Genomic DNA, 26,450 nt, shown 5'->3' on the forward strand with positions numbered 1-26,450 from the left:
TTAAATGGATATTAAAAGATGATGTGACAATACCTTATAATTAAATATTTGTTTCAATTTACCCACACATTAATCTAAATGGGAGAAGGATCCTTCTAAAACACTGAAGGAAACAAAGTTACAAACTGACATTTTTAGGTACAAATTTGTTTCAAGTATGTTCATTTAAATCATTGGAAAGAATTTTCTACCAACCTAGATAAAACAATTATCACGGTATCACTGTATCACTGTCATCCCATTGTTCATTGATTTACTTGAGCAGGTGCCAGTAACGTCTTCATTCGTCCCAACCCTGAGATATTAGCAGCCTCTCCTTATCATCTTTCCCAACGGTGCTGTATTGAAGACTTTTTCAGGGTCAGGGGAATGAGACCTGTTATTGTTACTGTTTTTGGCATATCGTATATGCCACAGGTAGCTTGCCAGGCTCTGCCGTAAAATAAAACAATTATATATGTTTTAAATATGGACAAGCTTAATATCTGTTCATGCCTAAAATTCATAAGCACTTATGCTCTTGTAAATAAAAAACTAAAAAGAGTGGCCATAGTGATTGTAGAGCAGGTAAGGCATTTGTCTTGCACACAGCTGATACAGTTTGATTGCCAGCACCACATATGGTTCCCCAATCTACAAGAACTGATTCGTGAGCACAGAACAAGATGTAAGCCCTCAACACAACCAGATGTGGCCCAAAGACCAAAAAAGTAAAATGAAGTACAAAATAAAATAAAACTTAAAATTTAAATGATTATGCTTCATAAAACAAAAATAAAACACTTAGTAATGATAAAAATGAACTCCAAGTTGTTTGATTGAAAAGAGATATTTCTAGCAGAGCAGGGAAGGCATCCATTGATTTAAAGGTAATGTAAACAACTCGTGCCTCAAAATAAAATCTTAAAAGATAGGACCACAAAGCTACAATCAAAATTCTATCTCTCTAAATATCTAGAATACAAAACAAAATTGGCAGTGTTTTCACTGGTTTTCTTGAAGTCAAAATGCACTTAGGTTCTATCATAGAATGGGAGAAATAATTAAAATTGAGGGGAATACTAGTCTAATACTAGTCTAATACTAGTCTAATACTTCCAACAAAAATTCTGATTTTTTAAATTTTTTAATGAAAATCCTGTAATTTACAAAGTTGTTCATAATAGAATTGTTTCAGGCATACAATGTCGCAACACTAAACCACCACCAAAGACATCCCCAGGGTCCCTGCTATCTCTCATCGTGTTCTCTTGGTTGATATATAACAAATTTATATCATATTTCTTCTTCCAACAAAACTTAAAGAAATGGTAAATGGAATTATCGTAAGATAAATCAACAAAAGTTAATTTGTAGTGATTGATATATGATTTTAACCTATGTAAAGTAAGAATGCTCCTGCGACTGGCTGTTCCTCGCTGGGGCCCCTTGGAGGGGAGCGGGTTGAGCTTTCCTCCCCGCCCCGACCAGGGCTCCGGCAGCCGAAGACCTCCAGGACCAGCTACCACCATGCTGAGACCACTCTCCGCACACATGAAGGTACTGGCAGAGGGACAAATCCATGCGGGTTCCAGGGCCGAGATCTCCAAGCCTACTCAGATTGGAGTCGAGCATCCTCCACCCAGATCCTCCAAATTCTAGTAGGCGGGGGTCACACCCACCACCTGGTCCCCTGGTGCCATGTAATCCCATCAACGGCCAAGACTCAGAGACTATAAAATTCAGCTTCCGGAACCGCGCGGCCACATTCGCAGCCACACGACATCTTATCAGGACATCTTGTAATGACATCTTATTATCTCATTCCTACTTTGGACAAACTTGCAGGCTATCAAATGTAGCCTGCCCACAGGGCAGAGTCTGGCAAACCCCCCGTGGCGTACCAAATATGCAAAATACCAGTAACAATGATGGGTCTCATTCTCCTAAAGAGCCTTGAATATAATCTCAGGGCTAGGATGAAAGAGACGTTACTGGGGCCTGCTCGAGACAATCGACGAATAACAGGATGATGAATGAATGAACTAAAGTAAGAAAATTCAGTATTACTCTAAGAAAAACTGAAATTTGCTGTCATATTATTAAAAGTGGAGAATATCATGCTGAGTGAAATCAGTCAGAAGGAGGGGAAAAGTACACAGTGATCTCTCTCATATTTAACATATGTGGGATTTGGAAAAAATGTCCTAAGTAACATCAATTGAGAACTTGTCTTCAGTAGGAAGCTCACCACAGTGAGGTGGGTAGGTGAAAGATACTGAGACAATTGTGGAGGGAAGCAGACACCTGGGTGGAGTTTGTGGTGCTGGATATTTTATGTATGAAACTCAACTAATAGCAGTTTCTCAATAATGGTGCTCTCATCCCCCTAAAAGAAGTGAAGTAAAGAGTAAGGCTTGCATGCAACTGACCAGGATAGAGCACTAATAAAATATATATAAATTTTCTATTTAAAGTATATGCATCATTTTTAGAGATTTTAAAGTTAAATCAGCATGAGTCATATGCTGAGTTTATATTATATATGTATATATTTTTATAAACCCAGAACACCTACTGTAGGAAGAATATAAATAAAGATTCTAGAGTTGATATTCTGTAGGTTTGACCAAAATAGTTGAATATGGAGGAAAGGAATCTATGATAGTGTATGAATAAAATTTGAATCTATGAAAAATAAATAAAGTAAGAATCAGACCATAAAATAGTTAAAGAAGGGGGGTATGGTGCCACCAGCAGGTCAATCTGTACCTGTGAGGTGAGTGCATCAGCAGCCTGATGGCGCTTTCAGACTTCCAAAATTGCTGCTGTGCCTTTGGTCAGACCCCAAAAACTTGAGGAAAAGTTTACCAAGAGTAAATGGCGAAAAGTTAGATATGTGGGAGACACACCCACAAACCACCTCCGGTTCAGCTAATTGGAGGCAAGGCCTCTCTGGTTCCTGATCTAATTGCTTAAGGGCCATGATCCCAGAGACTCAGAGACAAATCTCGGAACACAGAGGCTTTTGGCAGAGATGTATATGGTCCTTGCAATGGGTTGCCGGCGCCGGACCACTGCAGGGCGGGGAGAGGGAATGGGTGTTCTCCTTCTGCCAGCTCCCCCTTGGTGGCTCGATGGCCGCCATCTTCTAGAAGCCTTTGAACAGTCAGGTTTGGGCCCGCATTGACGAGACACTTGTAACCTCACAGTATGGGAGTGGAGCTGGGCCTTTCTTCTCTGCCCCAACGAGACCCTGAGTCGCCGCCCACAAATGGCCTCTCTGGCTCCTGATCAAGCTGCTTAACAGCCATGATCCAAGAAACTCAGGAACAAATCTTGGAACCCAGCAGTTTTGGGCAGAAATCCCTCAGATTTAATTGTTAAATTTTCGTGTGACATCATATGTTATTCATAAACAGCAATAGAAAACAAATTTTCTATGGTTGCCTTTTTGGCAGATCTGAGTATTGGGGTAAAATTCCAAATAATAATGGTGGGTCTGGTGTCAAAATGTTGAATTTAATCAAAGTAGAGAGAGAGAGTAATGTGTGGAAATCATCTGCCACACAGGTACGGGGAGGGTGTGGGATGGGGGGTATTCTGGGGATTTTGGTGGTGGAAAATGGGCACTGCTGAAGGGACAGGTGTTTCATTGTAAGACGAAGACTTAAAAACCTGAAAGCTTTGTAACTGCTCTCATGGTATTTCAATAAATAAAATTATAGAAAAGAAAAAAATAAGGTGGAGTTCATGCTCAATTCAATCAGCATAATCAATGGCTGAATAAATAGCAATACTCCTACATAAATAAATAAATAAATAAATAAATAAATAAATAAATAAAATAGTTGAAGAAAGATAAATCAAGACAATGAAACCTTTAAATATGTAAAAAGAGGAAAAGCCTTGAAGGACAAGAGTTGAAGAGTAGAAGATTAACAATGGAATTTAGATTTCAAAATGTTTAAGTTGCACCACAGTAATCAAGTATCCAGAAATAAACTTAATAAGGGAGGTAAAACTTTTATCACAAAAAATATAAGGGACTATTGAAAAATTAGAAGACATAGGAGAAGCAAATATTTTGTTCTTAAGAATAAGAGAACTGGCTCTCTCTGCCCTTGGAGAAGCCCGTATTCTCTCTCTAACACGTTTGTTTCTCTCTCTCTCTCTCTCTCACGCTCCACACCTTCAAAAACTCTCCAAATAAAATCTGTTTTACTTCAAAAAAAGAAATAAGAGGACCATCATGTTAATATTACACTCTACTGCATTCTACTAAAAACATACGGATTCAGTTTAATACCTACAATAATCTCAATAATGTTTTTAAATAATTGAACAAATGTTACTGAAAATTTTATAGAATCACTAAGGACCCTACATAGACAAAGAAACACTGAGACAAAATATGATGTCACCAGTTTTCTTAACTTTAAACTGCACTACTACTAAGGTAGTGAAGCCTGCATGGCATTTAACTCAAATGACTTTAGTGAATAGAATTGGGAACCCAGAATTATATTATCATATATATATATATACATGTGTGTATGCATATATATACATATATGTATGTATTTAATTTACAAGTGAACCAAGAGCATAAAATAAACAAAATAGATTCTCCTATAAATGAGAAAACTGTATAGACAATGAAAAAGGACACAAGTGCATGAATATTTCACACTGTGTAGAAAAATCAACTGTAATTTGATCCAATATTTCAATCTTATATATAAACATGCAAAACATTATCATTAAAATGAAAAGGCATCCTAATGAATTGGAGAAAATATTTGAATAAAACATCTTTATTTTAAGAAAATTGTCTTACCAAAGAAAGCCCTAGATATATAATGAGCTCACAAGTCTTAACAAGAAGAAAACAACTCTGAAAATAAGGATGGGAAATTATGATATAGTCCAGACTGGTAGAACACATGCATAGAATGTATAAGGACCTTGCATATGTAAGATGTGGAATCTATGACATGACATGGTCACACTAGTACTGATGAGGTTAACCATGATGGGTCCTGAAAATCACCAAATATGATTCTGATGGGCCAGGAACTGTTGCACCTAAATACCCAAGCACTGAGCCATGAGTCCAACATCATCTTTTGTAGATGTCTTTTGGTCCACCTTAATAAAATTGGGTGGGCACATATTTAAAAAGTAGAAGAAACACTTCATTACAGAGTTGTATGCCTTTCTGTTCACTGTCTCAATCTTTTTTTCAATTATTGTAAGTAAAACAATTTACTTCAAAAGTGGGTAGAAGTGCTGGGCAAATACTTCATCAAAGAAGATAAAATAGCAGATGGCTAACAACTGCATGAAAAAAAAGAAAAAAAGTGAATTATCATATATTACTCACAAATTATTAGTGTAATGCAAATCAAAACAATAGTAAGATGTCAACTCACAACGTTAAAAATAGTCTTAATTCAATAAGAAATGAATTCATGTTTAAAAAAAGTAACTTCTCCACACTTCTAGTAGAAATGTAAATTGACTCAACTACTTTGCATAAAGTATGGAGAAATCTAAAGGATTAAAAACCATTATATAATTCAGCACTTACACACCTATGTGCCTATTTGAATTACCCAGAAACACTAATTTGTAAAGACATATCCATACCTATATTTGTTCTAATACTACTTTAATTATAGCATTAAGTATGTAGAAACAACTCATGTGCCCATTAATAGCTAACTAGATAAAGAAAAGATGAAATACAGTCAATAAAATACTAACCAACTATAAGATAAAAATTGAAAAATTTATGGACAGCATGGGTGGAATTGCCTAACAAAATAAGGAGAATTTCACACATTCTGGCTGAGTCTCACCCATGAGTAAACACCCAGAAAACCCAGATATGCAGGACTTTGTGACTGAGAATTCTGTGTTCACTGGGACCAGGAATGAAGATACTCTGCCTGTATCTCCTGGCTCCAGGAACTCAGCAGTCACACCCATAAACCACATCTGGTTTGCGCCAGATAATCTCATCATAGGCCACTCCAGATTGCATGTCCTTCTCTCCTGGAAGGAAGCATAACATGACGCTTGCCATAACCATGCCACTGGACCCCATGCTAGGCTGTTTCATTAGGGGCACCCTGGAGGGGAGTGGGTAATACCTTCTTCCCTCCACAAGACACCCAGACGTGGCAGTCAAAAACTTTCAGAACTCAACTGGCACCATGCTCACAGCCACACTCCACATACTTTTGCTGAACCTCAACCACAGGTGAACCTACTCCTGGGAATGTAGCACTTCATAGGACACAACCTACTCATATTCCAAAAGTACCATACCACATTTAATGGAGGCAACCAGCCTTGGAGGGAAATATTTTTTAATATAAGGAGCGATAGCACAGCGGTAGGGCGTTTGCCTTGCACGCAGCCAACATGGCCGCCCCGAGTTCGATTCCTCCGCCCCTCTCGGAGAGCCCGGCAAGCTACCGAGAGTATTGGATATGCCAGACACAGTAACAACAAAGTCTCCAATGGAGACGTTACTGGGCCCGCTTGAGCAAATCGATGAACAACGGAAGGGCCTTTACCTTTACCTTTTATATATGAAAAAATATTATATATATATATAGGCACACAAGACTCAACTTTGATTTTTTTAATTTTTTTTAAATTTTATTAGTGAAACATCATGAGGTACAGTTGTAGACTTACAATTTTTTGTGCTTAAGTTTCAGTTATACAATGATTGAGTAACCATCCCTCCACCAGTGCCCATTCGCCACCTCCAATGCTCCAGTAACCCTCCCACACCCCCATACCCCAATCCCACCCCACCCCTCTGTCTGAGCATTCCCTTTTGTTCTTTCTCTCTGTTTGGGTTCTGTGGTTTGCAAAAGAGGCATTGACTGGCAATCATGTTTGGTCTATAGTCTACTTTCAGCATGCATCTCTCATCCTGGGAGAATCCTCCCCAAACCCTTTATTTGGTGCTTCCTTCTCTATCTGAGCTGCCTTTTCCCCTAGCATGTGCAGCTGGCCTCCAAGACATGGAGTGACCTCCTGGTACTTATCTAGGCTATTCTTGGGTGTTAGTCTCCTATTTTGTTATTTTATATTCCCCAAATGAATGCAATCTTTTTATGTCTGTCCCTCTCATTCTGACTCATTTCACTTAACATGATACTTTCCATGTAGTACCACTAGTATGTAAATTTCATGACTTCATCTTTTCTAACAGCTACATAGTACTCCATTGTGTATACATAACAAAGTTTCTTTAACCTGTCATCTGTTCTCGGGTACTCGGATTTTTTCCAGATTTTGGCTATCATAAATAGTGCAGCGATGAACATAGAAGTACAGATGTCATTTCGACTATACATTTTGCCTCTCCGAGATATATTCCCAGGAGTCATATTGCTGGATCGAATGGGAGCTCAGTTTCTAATCTTTTTTATATTAAAAATTTTTTAATAGTGAGACATCATGAGGTACAGTTGCAGACTTACACATTTTTGTGCTTGGTTTCAATTATACAATGATCAACTACCCATCCCTCCACCACTGCCCATTTCCCACCAGCAGGAATCCCAGTATCCCTCCCACTTCCCATCCCACCCTGCCTCTTTGGCAGGGCATTCCCTTTTGTTCTCTCTCTCTTATTGGGTGTTGTGGTTTTCAAAAGATGCAATGGGTGACAATCATGTTTAGTCTATAGTCTACTTTCAGCATGCTTCTCCCATCCTAGGAGGATCCTCCCAACACCCTTTATTTGGTGTTCCCTTCTCTTTCTGAGCTCCCTTTTCCCCTAAAATGTGCGGTTGGCCTCCAAGCCATGGAGTAAAATTCCTAGTACTAATCTCGGCCATTCTTGGGTGTTAGTCTCCTATTTTGTTACTTTATGTTCCCCAGATAAATGCAATCTTTCTATATCTATCCCTTTCTTTCTGAGTCATTTCGCTTAACATGATACTTTCCATGTAGTACCACTTGTATGTAAATTTCATGACTTTGTCTATTCTAACAGCTACATAGTACTCCATTGTGTAAATGTACCAAAGTTTCTTTAACCAGTCATCTGTTCTCAGGCACTCAGGTTTTTTTTTTTTTCCAGATTCTGGCTATTGTAAAGAGTGCTGCAATGAACACACAAGTGCAGATGTCACTTCGACCATACTTTTTTGCCTTTCTGGAATATATTCCCAAGATTGGTATTGCTGGATCAAATGGGAGCTCAATTTCTAATTTTTTGAGAATCGTCCATACTGTTTTCCTAAAGGGCTGAACCAGTCAGCATTCCCACCAACAGTGAAGGAGTGTCCCTTTCTCACCACATCCGCGCCAGCACCTGCTGCTTTTGTTCTTGTGGATATGGGGCAGTCTCTGTGGTGTGAAATGATATCTCATTGTGGTTTTGATCTGCAACTCCCTGATGATTAATAATGTGGAGCATTTTCTCATATGTCTTTTAGCCATTCGGATTTCTTCTTTGTGAAAATTTCTATTCATTTCATCTCCCCATTTTTTGATGGGGTTGAATGTTTTCTTTTTGTGGAGTTGAACCAGTACTTTGTATATCCTTGACATCAACCTCTTATCTGATGTGTATTTGGCGAATATTCTTTCCCATTCTGTAGACTGTCTTTGTATTTTGGTCACTGTTTCTTTTGAGGTGCAGAAGCTTCTTAGTTTGAGAGAGTCCCATTTGTCTATCTCTGTTTTCACTTGCTTGGCCAGCGGTGTGACATCTTTGAAGACACCATTAGCTTCTATGTCATGGAGAGTTTTGTCAACTTTTTCTTCAATGTACCTTATGGATTCAGATCTGATGTTGAGGTATTTAATCCACTTAGATCTTACTTTTGTACATGGAGTTAGGCAGAGATCTGAGCCCATTTTTTGCATGTAGCCATCCAGTTTTGCCAGCACAATTTGTTAAAGAGGCTTTCCCTGCTCCACTTCAATTTTCTTGCCCCATTATTGGAGATTAGATGCTCCTATGTTTGGGGGAGATGTCAGTATATTCAACCCTGTTCCGTTGGTCTACAGCTCTGCCTTTGTTCCAGTACCATGCTGTTTTAATTATTGCTGCCTTGTAGTAGAGTTTGAAGTTGGGAGGTTTGAAAATGGGAGGTTGATTCCTCCCATTTTCTTTTTCCGAAGAATTGCTTTAGCTATTTGTGTGGGCTTACTGTCCCATATAAATTTCAGGAGTGTTTGCTCCACTTCTTTAAAGAATGTCATGGGTATCCTAATAGGGATTGCATTGAATTTATACAGTGCTTTGGGAAGTAATGCCATTTTGACAATGTTAATTCTCCCGATCCATGAACAGGGGATATTTTTCCATTTCCTCGTATCCTCTTTTATTTCCTGAAGTAGTGTTTTATAGTTTTCTTTGTACAGGTCCATTACTTCCTTAGTTAAGCTGATTCCTTGGTACTTGATTTTCTGGGGCACAATTGTAAACGGGATTGTTTTCTTCATGTGACGTCCTTCTATTTCACTATTTGCATATAGGAAAGCCATGGACTTTTGGGTATTAATTTTATAGCCTGCAACTTTACTATACAAGCCTATTATTTCTAGAAGTTTCTTGGTAGATGTTTTAGGATTCTCTAAGTATAGTATTATATCATCTGTGAATAGTGAGAGCTTAATTTCTTCATTTCCTACCTAGATGCCCCTAATACCTTTTTCTTGCCTAATCGCTATTGCAAGTACATCCAGTACTATATTGAACAGCAGTGGAGACAGTGGACATCCTTGTCTCATCCCTGATCTTAGGGGGAAGGCTCTCAGTTTTTTGCCATTGAGGACAATACTTGCTGTAGGCTTGTGGTAGATGGCTTTAACTATATTGAGGAAAGTCCCCTCTATCCCCATTTTGGCTAGGGTTTTCATCATAAATGGGTGCCGGATCTTGTCAAATGCTTTCTCTGCATCTATTGATATGATCATTGTTTTTTATCTTTTCTTTTGTTGATATGCTGGATCATGTTGATTGATTTCCAAGTGTTAAACCAGCTTTGCATCCCAGGATAAATCCTACTTGGTCATGGTGTATGATCTTTTTGATGAGTAGTTGAATTCTATTTGCTAGTATTTTGTTGAGAATCTTCACATCTGTGTTCATCAGGGATATCGGCCTGTAGTTTTATTTTCTCATGGTGTCTTTGTTTCCTTTTGGTATTAGAGAGATATGGGCTTCATAGAAACTGTTTGGGACAGTTTCCATTTTTAAAATTCCCCAGAAAAGCTTGAGAAGGACTGGCAGTAGGTCCTCTTTAAATGTTTGGAAAAATTCACTAGTGAATCCATCTGGACCTGAGCTTTTGTTTTTGGGAAGACTTTTGATTACAGTTTCTATTTCGTTGATGTTAATAGGTCTATTCAAATACTCCAGATCTTCTTGATTCAGCTTTGGGAGATTATAGGAGTCCAGGAATTTGTCCATTTCTTCTAGGTTCTCTTGTTTCGTGGCATACAGACTTTCAAAGTAGTCTCTGATGATCTTTTCGATTTCTTTGCTTTCTGTTGTGATATCCTCCTTCTCATTTCTGATTCAGTTTATTAGGGTTTTTTCTCTCTATTTCTTTGTGAGTGTTGCTAGTGGTTTATCTATCTTGTTAATTTTCTTTAAAAACAAGCTCTTGATTTCATTGATCTTTCTAATTGTTTCTTTGGTTTCCATGTCATTGATTTCTGCTCTAAGTTTTATGAACTCTTTCCTTTTGACTGATTTAGGCTCTTTCTGTTGATCCTTTTCTAAGGTCTTGAGTTGTGAGGTCAAGTTGTTTATGCGCATTGTTTCTACAGACCTAAGATGTGCTTGCAGAGCTATAAATTATCCCCTTAATATGGCTTTCACTGCATCCCCTAGGTTCTGGTAACTTGTGTCTTCGTTCTCATTTGTTTCCAGGTATCTTTTGATTTCATCCTTGACTTCGTTCCTGACCCACTCATTGTTCAGCATTGAGTTGTTTAATTTCCAGGTGTTTAATTTGGTTCTCTGTGTCTGTGTGTGATTCACTTCTAACCTCAGTGCATCATGGTCTGAAAAGATGGCTGATACTATTTCTATCTTCCTGATTCTCTTGAGGTATGTTTTGTGTCCTAACACATGGTCTATCTTGGAAAATGTTCCGTGTACACTGGAAAAGAATGTGTATTCTTTCTTATGGGGGTGTAAAGTCCTATATAGGTCTATAAGCTCTTTCTCTTCTAAAGCCAATGATTCCTTGCTGGGTTTTGTTCTTGTTGATCTGTCCAGAGGTGATAGGGTGATGTTGAAGTCTCCAACTACTATTGTGTTGCTAGCAATGTTCTCCTTAAAATTTGTTAGCAGTTGTTTTAAATATTCTGCTGTTCCCTCATTATGTGTGTTTTAAATACATTTAAGAGTGTGATTTCTTCCTGTTGTACGGTATCCCTTGATGAAGAGAGAACAGCCTTCACTGTGCCTTCTAATCTTTTCTAATCTTTTTTCTGGTAGTCCAATGATTCTAATGTTGTTTCTTTTGGAATCACTTCCTAAGACTCTGATTCTCTCTATAGCTATTTTGAGATCTTTTGCCACTGTTTGTTGTTGTGTGTTGACTTGGTGCAGCTGATCTTCCAGCTCACTGATTCTTTCCTCAGCTGTGGTCATTCTATTTTTGAGGACATAGAGTGAGTTTTTGATTTCATCTATGGAATCTCTGATCTGTGCCAGTTCTGTGCGAAGCTTTCCAATTTCCTCTCTCATTTCTTGCTGTATTTTGTCAATTGTGCGATCGATTGTTTCTTTCATGTCCTCTTTCAATGTACTGGATATCTGTCTGACTGTTTCATTGAGTTGATTGAACATCTTGATGACTTCATATCTGAATTCTTTGTCAGAGAGGTCCCAAAGGTGTCTAGCACCTACTGAGGCTTCTGGACTTGTTTTCTCGTCGTCTCCCTGTGGCAGGGATTTGGGTTGTTTCTTCATGTTGCTGTGTAGGTGAAGGGTTTAGGAGGCTTGGTTTGAGTAAACTACTTGCGGCTCAGATCCGCTTTGTCTCCCAGCGTCCAGGGGATGCCTGGGGGCTTGCACGGTGAAATCCAAGTCCCGGGTTCGAGAAGCAGCGGAAAAACTGACCTGGGTGGTTGGGGAGAAGAGACCAGCTCGGCTTGGGCAGCGGAACGGAAGAGGCAGAGAGGCTCAGATCCGCTTTGTCCCCCGGCATCCAGGGGATGCCTGGGGGCTTGCCTCAATTTCTAATTTTTTGAGAATTATCCACACTGTTTTCCAAAAGGACTGAACCAGTCAGCATTCCCACCATCAGTGAAGGAGAGGCTGCAGGCCAATGGAAGACTCAACCTTTAACAACTTGTTATTGATCACTTATGGGAGGGCTTAATGGCCCCTGGGTGAAGTATCTTCTAAGGATAATTTTTTTGTAACATTTTCAGTGGTTTTTCATAACAAAAAATACAAAATATAGTATTTTGTTTCTTCTATGAGCCAGGGATTGGGTTTTGGAGTGGAAACATCCAAAATATGGTGGTAGGAAGGTGCAATGGTGGTGGGATTGGTATTTGAATATTAAATGTAATTAAATATTGTAAACTAATTTATAAAATAAGAACAGTTATAAAATAAGGAGAAAGATAATATTCTACATAATATCATTTATATGTGTTATAGAGTCTATTTTATCAAATACTCAGATTTTCATGAAATGAATATTAAAAATATGATTCATAATATCAAGCATCAGTCCTGTAAATATTTGTTATATTAAGAATTTGTTAAAGTTATTTTTTATTAGATCCTTTATCTCATCATAAATTTATTATTGCATTTCTGTAATATATAGTTTAATTTTCCCTAAAAATGCCTTTACAGTTCCTTAAGATTACCATATAAAGATAAGAATATAATAATTGATTTATCTTATTAATTTATCAGACTATAAAATCACTTGATTACTTGATCACTTGACATCCCGTTACTCATTGATTTGCTTGAGTGGGTGCCAGTAATGTCTCCATTTGTCCCTGTCGCGTGCTAGTGTAGCCCAATAGCATCTGCTCATTCTAGGAACATGAGGAGCCTCAAACTAATCATTCAGGGTCTTGACAAAGAAGTCTGACTATCTCGTAGATAGGCAGCCATGTGGTCTTTTAACATCCGAGGGATCCAGTCAGTAATGGCTCAAGTCCAGAGGTCATCTCCAAATTTCATTATGTGTCCAGCCCATCCGATTTTCGACGCCTTGCTAACGAGACAGCATCGTCGATGCTGTCTTGATTCTTGATAGTCAATGGAGGTCAGAACTCTGGATTCTTTCTCTCATTTGAGTGAAGTTTGATACTCCAAGCATAGCTCTTTTAATTCCTCTTTAGGAGACCTCAATAGAGTTCTTATCCTGTTTTCATAGGGCCCAGGACTGTGAGGCATATGGTAATGCAGGAAGAACAGTGGAATTGAGGAGATGTGACCAGATCTGTAGGTTCTTCGTCCTCTTAGCTATTCCTTCAACGATCTTGAATGTTTTCCATGCCACTTTCTTCCTCCTGTGCAACCCAGGTGCCAGGTCATTCATCATGTTGACTTCTCGACCTAGGTACACATAACTGTTGCATTCGGAGATATTCATTCCATTGAGAGAGAATGGGAATGTTACGAACGAGACTGTTTCTTATAAACATTATCATGAGAGTAAGCTGTAGTTTGACCTTTCCACACTCATGGTCGAAGTCAGTCAGCATTTGTTCCACTTGGCTAATGTTTGGTGTTATTAGACCAATGTCAGCAGCAATGTGGAGGTGGTATAGTCACTGACTATCTATCTTAACTCCCATTTCTTCCCATTCCAGTCATTGCATGATGTTCTCGAGCGTGGCACCGAACAGTTTTGCTGAAACATTATCCTGCAGAACCCCTCTCTTTACATGGATGATCACTTTCCTGTAGAATGGTGAGATCCTGGTAGTGAATCTGTAACACAGCTCATGGAGGATCCTGGTGTATTGCATTTTAATGCCCTGTTTGGCTAGGGCTTCGATGGCAGCTTCTGTCGCAACAGAATCAAAGGCCTTCTTTAAATCAATGAACATTAGACAGAGCGGCATCTTGAACTCCCGAGAAACCTCAATGAGCTTGGTTATAGTGTGGATATGGTCGATCGTGCTGAATCCTTTGCAGAACCTGGCTTGCTCACATGGTTGTCCTTCATCTACTGTTCTGCCAATCCTATTCAGGATGACTTGAGTGAACAGCTTGTTGATGACAGACAACAGGCAGATCCAGCAATAGTTGCCAATATCGTGGATGTCTCACATCTTGTACAGTAGTACAGTCCTGCTGGTTTTCCATTGGAACAGAATCTCGCATTCAGACAGATAGCATAAAAAGACCTGAGCCAGTGTATTGATGAGAACTGATGGCAGGTTCTTCAGGCGTTCGGGTCTGACCTTGTCTGGGCTAGGTGCTGTTCGCTTCTTTACTGACAAAATGGCATGTTGAATTTCAGAAGGGAGAACATTGGGAAGAACATATCCATCCTGTGGAATTTGGTATGTGGATAGGTGGACATGACTATCGATGAGATCCTAGTAGTAATCATGGATAATGTTCTCCATTGCCCTTCTGGAAGATGAGATAGATCCATCAGGACGTTGGAGGGCAGTCATCTTGGTCTTGTAGTTGCCGAAGGATAGGCGGGCTTTGCAAATGCTTTTCCTGGCTTCTGCTGCATCTGCCAGCACTGCTGATCTCTCTTTGAATTCTTCCTTGATCGCTTCTTTGCACTGCTTTGGGAGCTTAGACATTTGCTTGTCGTTCCCTGAGTCTTGTGCCAAGCCATGTTGGGGAATGAGCTCGAGAGTTTTTGAAGAGAGGTGTGTTTTTGTGGCTATCTCTTTCCCAGCATTCCTTGCACAATCATGAAGGTGATTAAACAGTCAATCATATTTCTCGTCATGGCGGCATTTTCTCATGTTGCTGCAATAGTGCCAAAGAGCTTCCAGTTGGTGGCCGTTCTGGGAGTTCTCTTCTAAAATTTTTCAGCTCTTTCTTCCCACTCTGTGAAGTAGAATTTTGCACAAAGAAGGAGGTGGTTCGATCTCATTTGGAATTATGGGACAACAGCGACATCAGTCATGCTAAAGCGTTGAGTGAATATGATGTGGTCAATTTCATTGTGGAATCAGTGGCACCCTCGAGAACATCATGCGACGACTGGAATGGGAAGGAATGGGAGTGAAGATAGATGGTCGGCAACTACACCACTTTCGCTTTGCTGATGATATTGTTTTAATAACACCAAATATCAGCCAAGCGGCACAAATGCTGGCCGGCTTCAACCGTGAATGTGGAAAGGTCGGACTACAGCTGAATCTTACAAAGACAATGTTCATGAGAAACAGCCTCGTTCCTGACGCCCCATTCACTCTCAACAGAACGACCATCTCTGAATGCAACAGCTATGTGTACCTAGGTCGAGAGGTCAACATGACAAATGACCTGGCACCCGAGCTGCGCAGGAGGAAGAGAGCGGCTTGGAACGCCTTCAAGAGTGTCGAAGAAATAGGTAAGAGGATGAAGAACCTCCGGCTCTGGGCACGTCTCTTTGATTCCACTGTTCTTCCTGCATTAACATATGCCTCAGAGACCTGGGCCCTATGCAAGCAGGATGAGAACTCTCTTCGGGTCTCCCAAAGAGGAATTGAAAGAGCTATGCTTGGAATATCACGTTTCAATCAAATGAGAGAAAGAATCCAGAGTTCCGACATCCGTAGAATTTCAAGAATCAGGGACGCTGTCTCGTTTGCCAAGGTGTCAAAAATCAGATGGGCTGGTCACGTAATGAGATTTAAAGACGACCTCTGGACTAGAGCTGTTACCGACTGGATTCCACGGGATGTCAAAAGACCTCGTGGCCGCCCACCTACCAGATGGTCAGACTTCTTCATCAGGATCATGAACGATCGGTTTGAGGCTCTTCATGTTCCTAGAGCGAACAGACACCATTGGGCCACACTAGCACGAGACAGGGACAAATGGAGATGTTACTGGCACCTGCTTGAGCAAATCGACTATTAACGGAAAGTTAAGTGATTAAATGATTAAGTGATTCCTTCCTTTCCTTTTCCTTCATTCCTTCCTCCCTCCCTCCCTCCCTTCCTTCCTTCCTTCCTTCCTTCCCTTCCTCCCTCCCTCCCTCCTTCCTTCCCTCCTTCCTTCCTTCCTTCCTTCCTTCCTCCCTCCCTCCCTCCCTCCCTCCCTCCCTCCTTCCTTCCTTCCTTCCTTCCTTCCTTCCTTCCTTCCTTCCTTCCTTCCTTCCTTCCTTCCCTCTCCTTCCATCTCTTCCTCCCTCCCTCCCTTCTTCCCTCCCTTCTGTCCTTTCCCTCCTTTCTTCATCCCTCCATCCTCTTCTCCCTCCTATCTTCTCTTTTTTTGTTTAATTTTGTCTAATTAAAACAGATGTGCAGCAAACCATTTCTTGCATAATTATTTTATAGTCATTATACGATGGGACTGAAGAATATGTGACCATGTTGGAGGATATGGATAGATAGAGAGGTAGTTCTATCTATCTATCTATCTATCTATCTATCTATCTATCTATCTATCATCTGTCTATTCCGTTCTCTCTCTATATGTATGTATATGAATACAAAAATGGTATTTAATTGAAGTCCAGCTGTGGGATACATTGAAATGCAGGTTAGGGAAGCATTTATAATCACAAGGAGGACAAAGATAATTGACAATAATTGTTGAGAGACTCTTTGTTTTGTGGAATACTTTGAAGATATGATGTCATGGAATGCAATAGTAGATTGATTATAATGTATGCATTTTAAGTCTTTTTCAAATGAAAGAAAAGCATAAATACTGAGGTCACAAATGTGGTGAGGATATAGCTAAGCTGGAAATCAATTTTATTCAAAGTTAGACCTTAAAGGTAATTTCCACAAAAATTATATACAAAATTTTTGCAATGTATAAATAAGCTAAGGGTTATACTTTCTAATAGCAAATAATTGACTTGAGGACAAATTTTATTCAATGCTTAATTTTCAGTTTCCCCTTCACATTTTGATAGGTAAAGAGGAGCATCTATACTCACCTTGTAAATTTAAATTACTTTTCTATTAATATGTTATTTGAAAACAATTCATAAAATAAGGGGGGAAACCAAGATTTTTGGCACCACTTTTTTAAATATTAGCTTTAATCCCATTAAATGTTTTTTGTCTGATGTTTAATTGTCTGATTAATAATATTTTGTCTGTTCCTTCACTTTCCTTGTGTGATTATTTCTTTATTTCCTAGGAAATTCCTGCTGTTGTATACAAACTTGCTAAAATGTTAACATATATCTATAGACAAGAAAAACAAGACAGAAACCTAATCTTGGAGGCCATGAATGGTCTTGGTACCATAAATCAAGGGATGTGGAGTCATGAAGTGTGTTTCATTAGAGTAATCTTCTCTGCTCTTAGGAAACTGAAACTGAGTGCATGTTTTTAAATACTAACGTCCTTGCTATCATCAGACTGTTAAAAAGCACGGCAGAGCCTGGCAAGCTACCCGTGATGTATTCGATATGCCAAACACAGTAACAACAAAGTCTCCAATGGAGATGTTACTGGGCCCGCTCGAGCAAATCGATGAACAACGGGAGGACAGTGATCAGTGACAGTGATCAGAGAGAATAATTTTTAAGACTGCAAGAAATGCAGCATTTCTTGCAATCTTAATAACTGCAAAATGTAAATTTTTGCAGTTTTTAATGTAAAATGATGCAGGTTTTTTATGTAAAGTGATTCAGTTTAGTATGGTGCCAGACACAATGCATGCTCAACAAATGTAAAATGTGATAACTTTTCTGTTACCAAACTAATTTGGATAGATAGTTGTGTTTTCTCAAATGATGCCATTGCCATACCATGCAAGATTATAGGCATAAAATATTTTGAAAACAATACTTATTTGTTTTATTAAAGGATATTCAAAATTATGCTTAATAAAGTTTACAAAGACATGTCAAATATGTGACCTAAATTTTGAATTTTAAGATTTTGTTTGTCTTATATAATGTAGACATTTCAAGAAACCTGGGAGAGACAGAAATTGTAGCCCTTAACCTAATAATGTTATGCTGAACCATTCTAGCACTGTTAATATATTTTCAGTTTGAGATGGCTTTAAAGTAAATTTCTCAAATGTATTTCAATCTGGTTAGATACACAGCATGACAATAGCTATGTAGAAAAATCAGAGTTTATGGCTCATGAGAAATCTATTTTAGTTATGTGCAGAATGTCTGCTATATTCACTCATGGCTCTGCTTTAAAGTCTTGGCTGTTAGACATTTATACATCCATTAATTAGCAGCTAGGCATGATTTAAAGGATAATGTTCCTGGCATTCAGTGTATTTGAAGCAGTAAACAGCTTTTGTGGAAGATTAAATGCTGTAGCAAATCAGAGACATTTGGTGACCCCCAGCAGCCATTTGTTGCCAGAAAACTCAATGCTACAATTATTGTGCCAGGGGGAAAACATATTCAACTGATAACACAACAAACACTAGAATGCATTTGAATTTGCCTCTTCCATGTTTAGAATTAGAACTCTTTTCTTTTTTAAAAGTTTTTAACTGAATTTAATTTGAAGAAAATTTCACATGAGTCATTAAATACAGTATATTTAAACAGCTGGTAAATTGGAAAGAATTAACAATTGTACTGTTTAATGTGTATCTGCAATTTAAAAATTAGGATGAAACATAAAAGCCTAAAATTTTTAAAAATCAAAATTAAATTTTAAAATATTTTATTAATTCCTGTAAATTATGTAGAAAACATTCCTGTAAAACACACCAGTGTATGTTCTGCCAATGTATGTAGATTGTAAAATAGAAATTTTATAAAATATTATAAAAATATTTGGTCTTGACTTAATAAAATGTAAGCAAAATTCATTATTATTTTAGTCAAAAATTCTAACAGATCTTTAATGAATGTACTACTTTTGAAATATTAATTGATATCTAATGACCGTCAAAACAAAGTAAATTAAACTAAATAAAATTTCCTAATGCATTTCTTAGACTATGCTTTCAATTTCTTGATATGTATCATGAATTAAATATAATTGAATTTATAAAATATTTATTAAAATACATAACTTAAGTAATTGTCTAGGTATTTTATATGCCATTGTTTAAAGCAGTTGAAATATAAAACGCAATTTTCAAAAAATCAAATAAATATTCAGCAAGGATAAAAATATTTATTATGACATCTAGTAGTCAGTGCATGGAAAAAAATCCTTTTAATACACACACATGTCTATGTTCTAAGCTTACTGGAAAAAAATTACATGGTTTGCTAAGCTGATTTAGCTTTCAATAAGAAAAGAATTTCCACTGTTCATTCACTATAATTGGATCTAGTATGTGTTGTCAAAAAACAGCACTCTTTCTGAGCAGTGTTAGTAACCCGTTTTATAATAATACAAAAGGTTTCTCACAGCACGTGTTGGTCATCCTAAATGCTTGTCTAACCCTCCCTCTGTCTGCCTTGAAGGTGCCTCTTTATGTAGGACCCTGTGTATAGATGTTGGATGTGTATAGATGTTGGATACTCAAAACAAAACAAAAACTCACACAAACTGAACAAGAAACTGGAAACCCCCATCTTTGTGTTCTTGGCTGATTTTTCACTATGATTAAAGTGCCATCAGAAATTTTTAAGTCTTGAGATTGCTTTAAGCAGGCACAAAGGTGCCTGTGTTAGAACTGGGTTACTGTCCTCCAAAAAATATCTGTTTGAATGGCTGCTGGGGGAAGAGACGTTGCAGAAGTTTGAAACACAGCTTTAAAACCTGCAGAAAGAGCTGTGGATGTGGAAGCATCTGCTGGCACTGTGACTAAAATGTTTACTTTAGCAAACACTGCTCTATTAAATTTCAAAGTGATGCTCCTTGAATTTTAAATTGTAAAGGAAACCTGGCCTCCATTCTTGAAAGCTTTGGTTTAGAAATAAAAAGGAGAAAGTCACTTTGAAGTTTGAATGAGATGCATGAGCTCTCTTTTTTCAGTGTTTGAAGAACTAACAGGGCAAGTGTGTGTATTATTTATTATTCTAACTTATAATTTGAATGACACTCTTTTTTTCATCCTTGATCATTTGTAATTAAATGAATAGAATTTGGTTGTCAATATGAAGTTTAATTTATTATTATCCGATCAGAAATGCATCTTACAAGATAATTTTATGGATTTTTCTAAATAAACCCATTTTATTGCTCTTTAATGGGCATCTAAATTTTTTAATTATAGCTAAGTGTCAGAGCCCTTATTGCAATTGTTTGTCCATTTCTCATGTATCCCACATACATATAAAAATTCAGAAAATTGATATCTTTGGCAGAGAAGCGCACCTTAATGAGTATTTATTTTGGTAGATGAGTGCCTGCATAATTGAACAGTTCATGGACCAGAGATAATTGAGCATTACAATAAGTTATATCACCTATTTACAAATGGTAGCCATTAACTCCCTACTTGGCTTACTGGAATGCACTTTTTTAAACAAATAATTACAAATGTACATTCTGAAGTAAGCCTTTTCGGGTCAATTCACTTTTATCTAGCATATGAATAACATTGTGATAATTTTTAGCTTCTAGTATAGAATGAAATATTCATTTTATTATAAAATGTGTTAAATACTGTTGCCAGCAGTATTTTAAAAATACTTTACAATAAATAAGAGGTAGCACTGTAGCACTGTCCTGTTGTTCATCGATTTGCTGGATCGGGCACCAGTAACGTGTCCATTGTGGGACTTGATGTTACTGTTTTTTGGCATATCAACTACACCATGGGCTAGAGCAATAGCGCAGCGGGTAGGGCATTTGCCTTGCATGTGGCCCACCAAGGTTTGATTCCTCTGTCCTTCTCAGAGAGCCTGGTAAGCTACCTAGAGTATCCCTCACACACAGAGAGCCTGGCAAGAAATAAGAGGTACTACAGAATATTTTAAAAATTCTGCATGTTTACTTTGGACCTTTTATACATTTTTTTTGTAAATTCCACCTATTTTAAAAAGTGTAAAAAATCACTCTTCTCTCATATTACAAATATTGGAGTTTTGTCTCGTGACAACAGCAACTTTTGCCAATAAAATGTTTTCTGAACATAACATGGTTCTTCCCTATGAAGACAAAAATGATTAATTTAATTCTTAACATGATGAGTAGAAAAGAGGACCACAGGCCTCAAATATTTTATTCTTTACTTATATCTTGTAAAATTGGGATTAGATATTTAAGATATTCACGCAAATGATTAAATTTATTAAAGAACCAGTAATATTTGAAAATACCTTATGATCAAAATCTATGAAAATGAGCATTAGCCAAGTAGAAAAAATATTGGCTAGTACTGCCCATAATCAGCCATCCCTGTTGTACCAATACTGTTTCTCATACATCACCAATATTGAGTGAGAGTGAGAGGGAGACTCCAGGAACTGAGCAGTATTCTTCCCCAGTTTTTGTAGATTTATTTTGTGGAAGATTTATTAGTAATGACTTTTGGTCACAAAAGTTCTAAGAAATTCTGGCCATCATTTAGAACTTTATGTCCTAAATTTAGCATACTAACAGAAAAGTGTAAAAGTTCTGTAAGTCTACAGAGGTGTTGCTTTCAGTGTTCAGCAATTGTTTGAACTCAAACCTGGCATTTCACATTATTAATATCAAAATGAAACTGTAAATATAGTTGTCATACCAAAGCATTGACAACTATGCTATATAGGAAATTTTAATTTATCAAAAATATTAAAATTCTAATATTGTGGATAAATACAAAGGGAGTTGAATGTTTTATTAAGTAATGAATCCATATTTCTTGTTGGTATTCCAGGAAAACTGGTATTTGTTTAGGAGGTTGATGTCATATAAATATCCATATACATATATTTTGCATTTGAATTCAAAGAAAGTTCAAAAGTCTAAGTATAAAATTTTTCAATGCCTTAATAAAAATTTTTTTCTTACACTTGCTACTCTGAGTATTAACAAACATCTGAAGGAGCATATCATCCACTTGTCATATTTATGTAGAAATTCAACAAACACCTACTCTGTTAATATATATTTTAGGTAATATTTATACTGTTATGTTATTGATTAGAAATTATTCAATAAAGTCAAAATTATTCAATAAAGTCAACTTGAGTTATGTATAAACTGGAGAATAAAAAACTTCTGAAGTAGCTAACATATTGAGTGCCTAAAAACTAAAAGACCACCCTGTCCTAATGTCAAATAGTTATAAAATTCTACAGCTTTTATTTTAATTTAACTTATTTATTTATTTTGGGTTTTTTTTTTTTTTTTGCGCTAAAATTTTTTTTTCCCCCTTTATTTTTAAAGTTGTAGATTTACAATTTTTTGTGCTTTGGTTTCAATTATACAATGATCAGATACCCATCCCTCCACCAGTGCCCATTTTCCACCACCATGGATAATATCCCTCTCACCCCCATCCCCCCATCCCCCCGTCTCTGTGGCAGGGCAATCCCCTGTGTTCTCTCTCTCCTTTTGGGTGTTGTGGTCTGCAAAAGAGGCATTGAGTGGCAAACATGTTCAGTCCATAGTCTACTTTCGACATGCATCTCCCCTCCTGGGAGGATCCTCCAAACATCCTTTATTTGGTGCTCCCTTCTCTATCTGAATAGCCCTTTCCTCTAGGATACCCGGCTGACCTCTAAGTTATGGAGTAATCCTCCTGGTGCTGATCTCAGCTATTCTTGGGTATTAATCTCATACTTTGTTACTTTATATCCCCCAGATGAATGCAATCTTTCTATGTCTATCCCTCTCTTTCTGACTCATTTCGCTTAGCATGATACTTTCCATATTGTACCACTTGTATGTAAATTTCATGACTTCATCTTTTCTAAGAGCTACATAGTACTCCATTGTGTAGATGTACCAAAGTTTCTTTAACCAGTCATCTGTTCTTGGGCATTCAGGTTTCTTCCAGTTTCTGGCTATTGTAAAGAGGGCTGCAATGAACAAACAAGTGCAGATGTCACTTCGACTATACATTTTTGCCTCTCTGGGATATATTCCCAGGAGTGGTATTGCTGGGTCAAATGGGAGCTCAATTTCTAATTTTTTGAGAATCGTCCATACTGTTTTCCAGAAGGGCTGAACTAGTGGACATTCCCACCAACAGTGAAGGAGTGTCCCTTTCTCGCCACATCCACGCCAGCATCGGTTGCTTTTGTTCTTTTGAATGTGGGCCAGTCTCTGAGGTGTGAGATGGTATCTCATTGTGGTTTTGATCTGCATCTCCCTGATGATTAATGATGTAGAGCATTTTCTCATGTGCTTTTTTGCCATTCGGATTTCTTCTTTGAGAAAGTTTCTGTTCATTTCATTGCCCCATTTTTGGTTGGGGTTGGATGTTTTCTTCTTGTGGAGTTTAACCAGTATTTTGTATATCCTGGATATCAACCCCTTGTCAGATGTGTATTCGGTGAATATCCTTTCCCATTCTGTAGACTGTCTTTGTATTTTGGTCACTGTTTCTTTGGAGGTGCAGAAGCTTCTTAGTTTAAGATAGTCCCATTTATCTATCTCTGTTTTCACTTGCTCGGCCAGTGGCGTGGCATCTTTGAAGATACCATTAGCTTCAATGTCATGGAGGGTTTTGCCAACTTTATCTTCAATGTACCTTATGGTTTCTGGTCTGATGTTGAGGTCTTTAATCCATTTTGATCTTACTTTTGTACATGGTGTTAGGCAGAGTTCTGAGCCTATTTTTTTGCATGTAGCCGTCCAGTGATGCCAGCACAAATTGTTAAAGAGGCTTTCCTTACTCCACTTCACATTACTTGCACCTTTATCAAAGATTAGATGAGCATATGATTGAGGAGAGATGTCAGTGTATTCAACCCTGTTCCATTGGTCTGCAGTTCTGCCTTTGTTCCAGTACCATGCTGTTTTAATTATTACTGCTTTGTAGTACAGTTTGAAGTTCAGGAGGTTGATTCCTCCCATTTTCTTTTTCCCAAGAATTGCTTTAGCTATTCGTGGGGGCTTATTGTTCCATATAAATTTCAAGAGTGTTTGCTCCATTTCTTTGAAGAATGTCATGGGTATCCTTATAGGGATTGCATTGAATTTATACAATGCTTTCGGTAGTATTGCCATTTTGACAATGTTAAGTCTCCCGACCCATGAGCAGGGGATATCTTTCCATTTCCTCATGTCCTCTTTTATTTCCTGAAGTAGCGTTTTGTAGTTTTCTTTGTACAGGTCCTTTACTTCCTTAGTTAAGCTGATTCCTAGGTACTTGATTTTCTGGGGCACAATTGTGAATGGGATTGTTTTTTTCATGTTGCTTTCTTCTCTCTCACTGTTTGCGTATAGGAAAGCCATGGACTTTTGGGTATTGATTTTATAACCTGCAACTTTACTATACGAGTCTATTGTTTCTAAGAGTTTTTTGGTGGAAGTTATTGGGTTCTCTAAGTAGAGTATCATATCATCTGCGAATAGTGAGAGCTTGATTTCTTCCTTTCCTACCTGAATGCCCTTAATATCTTTTTCCTGCCTAATCGCTATTGCAAGTACTTCCAGTACTATATTGAACAGCAGTGGAGAGAGTGGGCATCCCTGTCTCGTCCCTGATCTTAGAGGGAAGGCTCTCAGTTTTTCCCCATTGAGGATGATGCTTGCTGTAGGCTTGTGGTAGATGGCTTTAATTATGTTGAGGAAGGTCCCCTCTATACCCATTTTGGCTAGGGTTTTCATCATAAAGGGGTGCTGGATCTTATCAAATGCTTTCTCTGCATCTATTGATATGATCATATGCTTTTTATCTTTTCTTTTGTTGATATGGTGGATTATGTTGATTGATTTCCGAATGTTGAACCATCCTTGCATCCCTGGGATGAATCCTACTTGGTCATGGTGTATGATCTTTTTGATGAGTAGTTGGATTCTATTTGCTAGTAGTTTGTTGAGGATCTTTGCATCTGTGTTCATCAGGGATATCGGCCTGTAATTCTCTTTCTTTGTGGTATCTCTGTCTGCTTTTGGTATCAGTGTGATATTTGCTTCGTAGAAACTGTTTGGAAGTGTTTTTGATATTTCAATTTCGTGGAAAAGCTTAAAGAGCATTGGGAGTAAGTCCTCTTTAAAGATTTGGAAGAATTCACTAGTGAATCCATCCGGGCCAGGACTTTTGTGCTTGGGGAGAATTTTTATTACCATTTCAATTTCCTTGATGGTGATAGGTCTGTTCAGGTATTCCAGGTCTTCTTGGTTCAGCCTTGGGAGTCTGTAGGAGTCTAGGAATTTATCCATTTCATCGAGGTTTTGATGTTCCGTGGCATAAAGCTTCTCAAAGTACTCCCTGAGGATCCTCTGAATTTCTGTGGTTTCTGTTGTAATGACCCCCTTTTCATTTCTGATTCGGTTTATTAGGGTTTTCTCTCTCCCTTTCTTTGTGAGTTTTGCTAGAGGCTTATCGATCTTGTTAATTTTCTCAAAGAACCAGCTCTTGGTTTCATTGATCTTTCGGATTGTTTTTTGGGTTTCCATCTCGTTAATCTCTGCTCTGAGTTTTATTATTTCCTTTCTCCTGTTCGGGTTGTGCTCCTTTTTTTGGTCCTTCTCCAAGCTCTTAAGCTGTGAGGTTAGGTTACTTATGTGTGCTCGCTCCTCCTTCCTGAGGAATGCTTCTAGAGCTATAAACTTTCCTCTTAACACAGCCTTTGCTGTGTCCCATAAGTTTTGGTAACTCGTGTTCTCATTTTCATTCGTGTCTAGGAATCTTTTGATTTCCTCTTTGATTTCCTGTCTAATCCACTCGTTGTTCAATAGTGCACTGTTTAATTTCCAGGTGTTTGATTTAGTTTTCTGTTTTTGTGTGTGATTTACTTCTAATTTCAGCGCATTATGGTCTGAGAAGATTGTTGATACAATCTCTACCTTCTTAATTTTATGGAGGCATGTTTTGTGGCTCAGCATGTGGTCTATCTTGGAGAATGTTCCATGGACGCTTGAGAAGAATGTGTATTCAGCTTTTTGTGGATGAAGTGTCCTGTATATATCTACTAAGTCCCTTTCTTCCATTGTTTCCCTCAAATGAAGTATGTCCTTGCTAAGCTTGAGTCTGGTTGATCTATCAAGAGGTGACAAAGCAGTGTTGAAGTCTCCCACTAGTATTGTGTTGCTATTGATGTCTTTTTCCAAATCTATGAGTAGTTGTTTTAAGTACTTTGCTGGTCGCTCATTAGGTGCATATACATTTATTATTGTAAGTTCTTCCTGTTGTACAGATCCTCTGATCAATAAGTAATGGCCTTCACTGTCTCTTATGACCTTCCTCACTCTGAAATCAATGTGGTCTGATATAAGGATGGCTACCCCAGCTTTTTTATGGGAGCTGTTTGCCTGTAGGA

This window comes from Sorex fumeus, unplaced genomic scaffold, assembly GCF_029834395.1.
Source record: "Sorex fumeus unplaced genomic scaffold, SorFum_2.1 ptg000054l, whole genome shotgun sequence".
NCBI lineage: Eukaryota > Metazoa > Chordata > Mammalia > Eulipotyphla > Soricidae > Sorex > Sorex fumeus.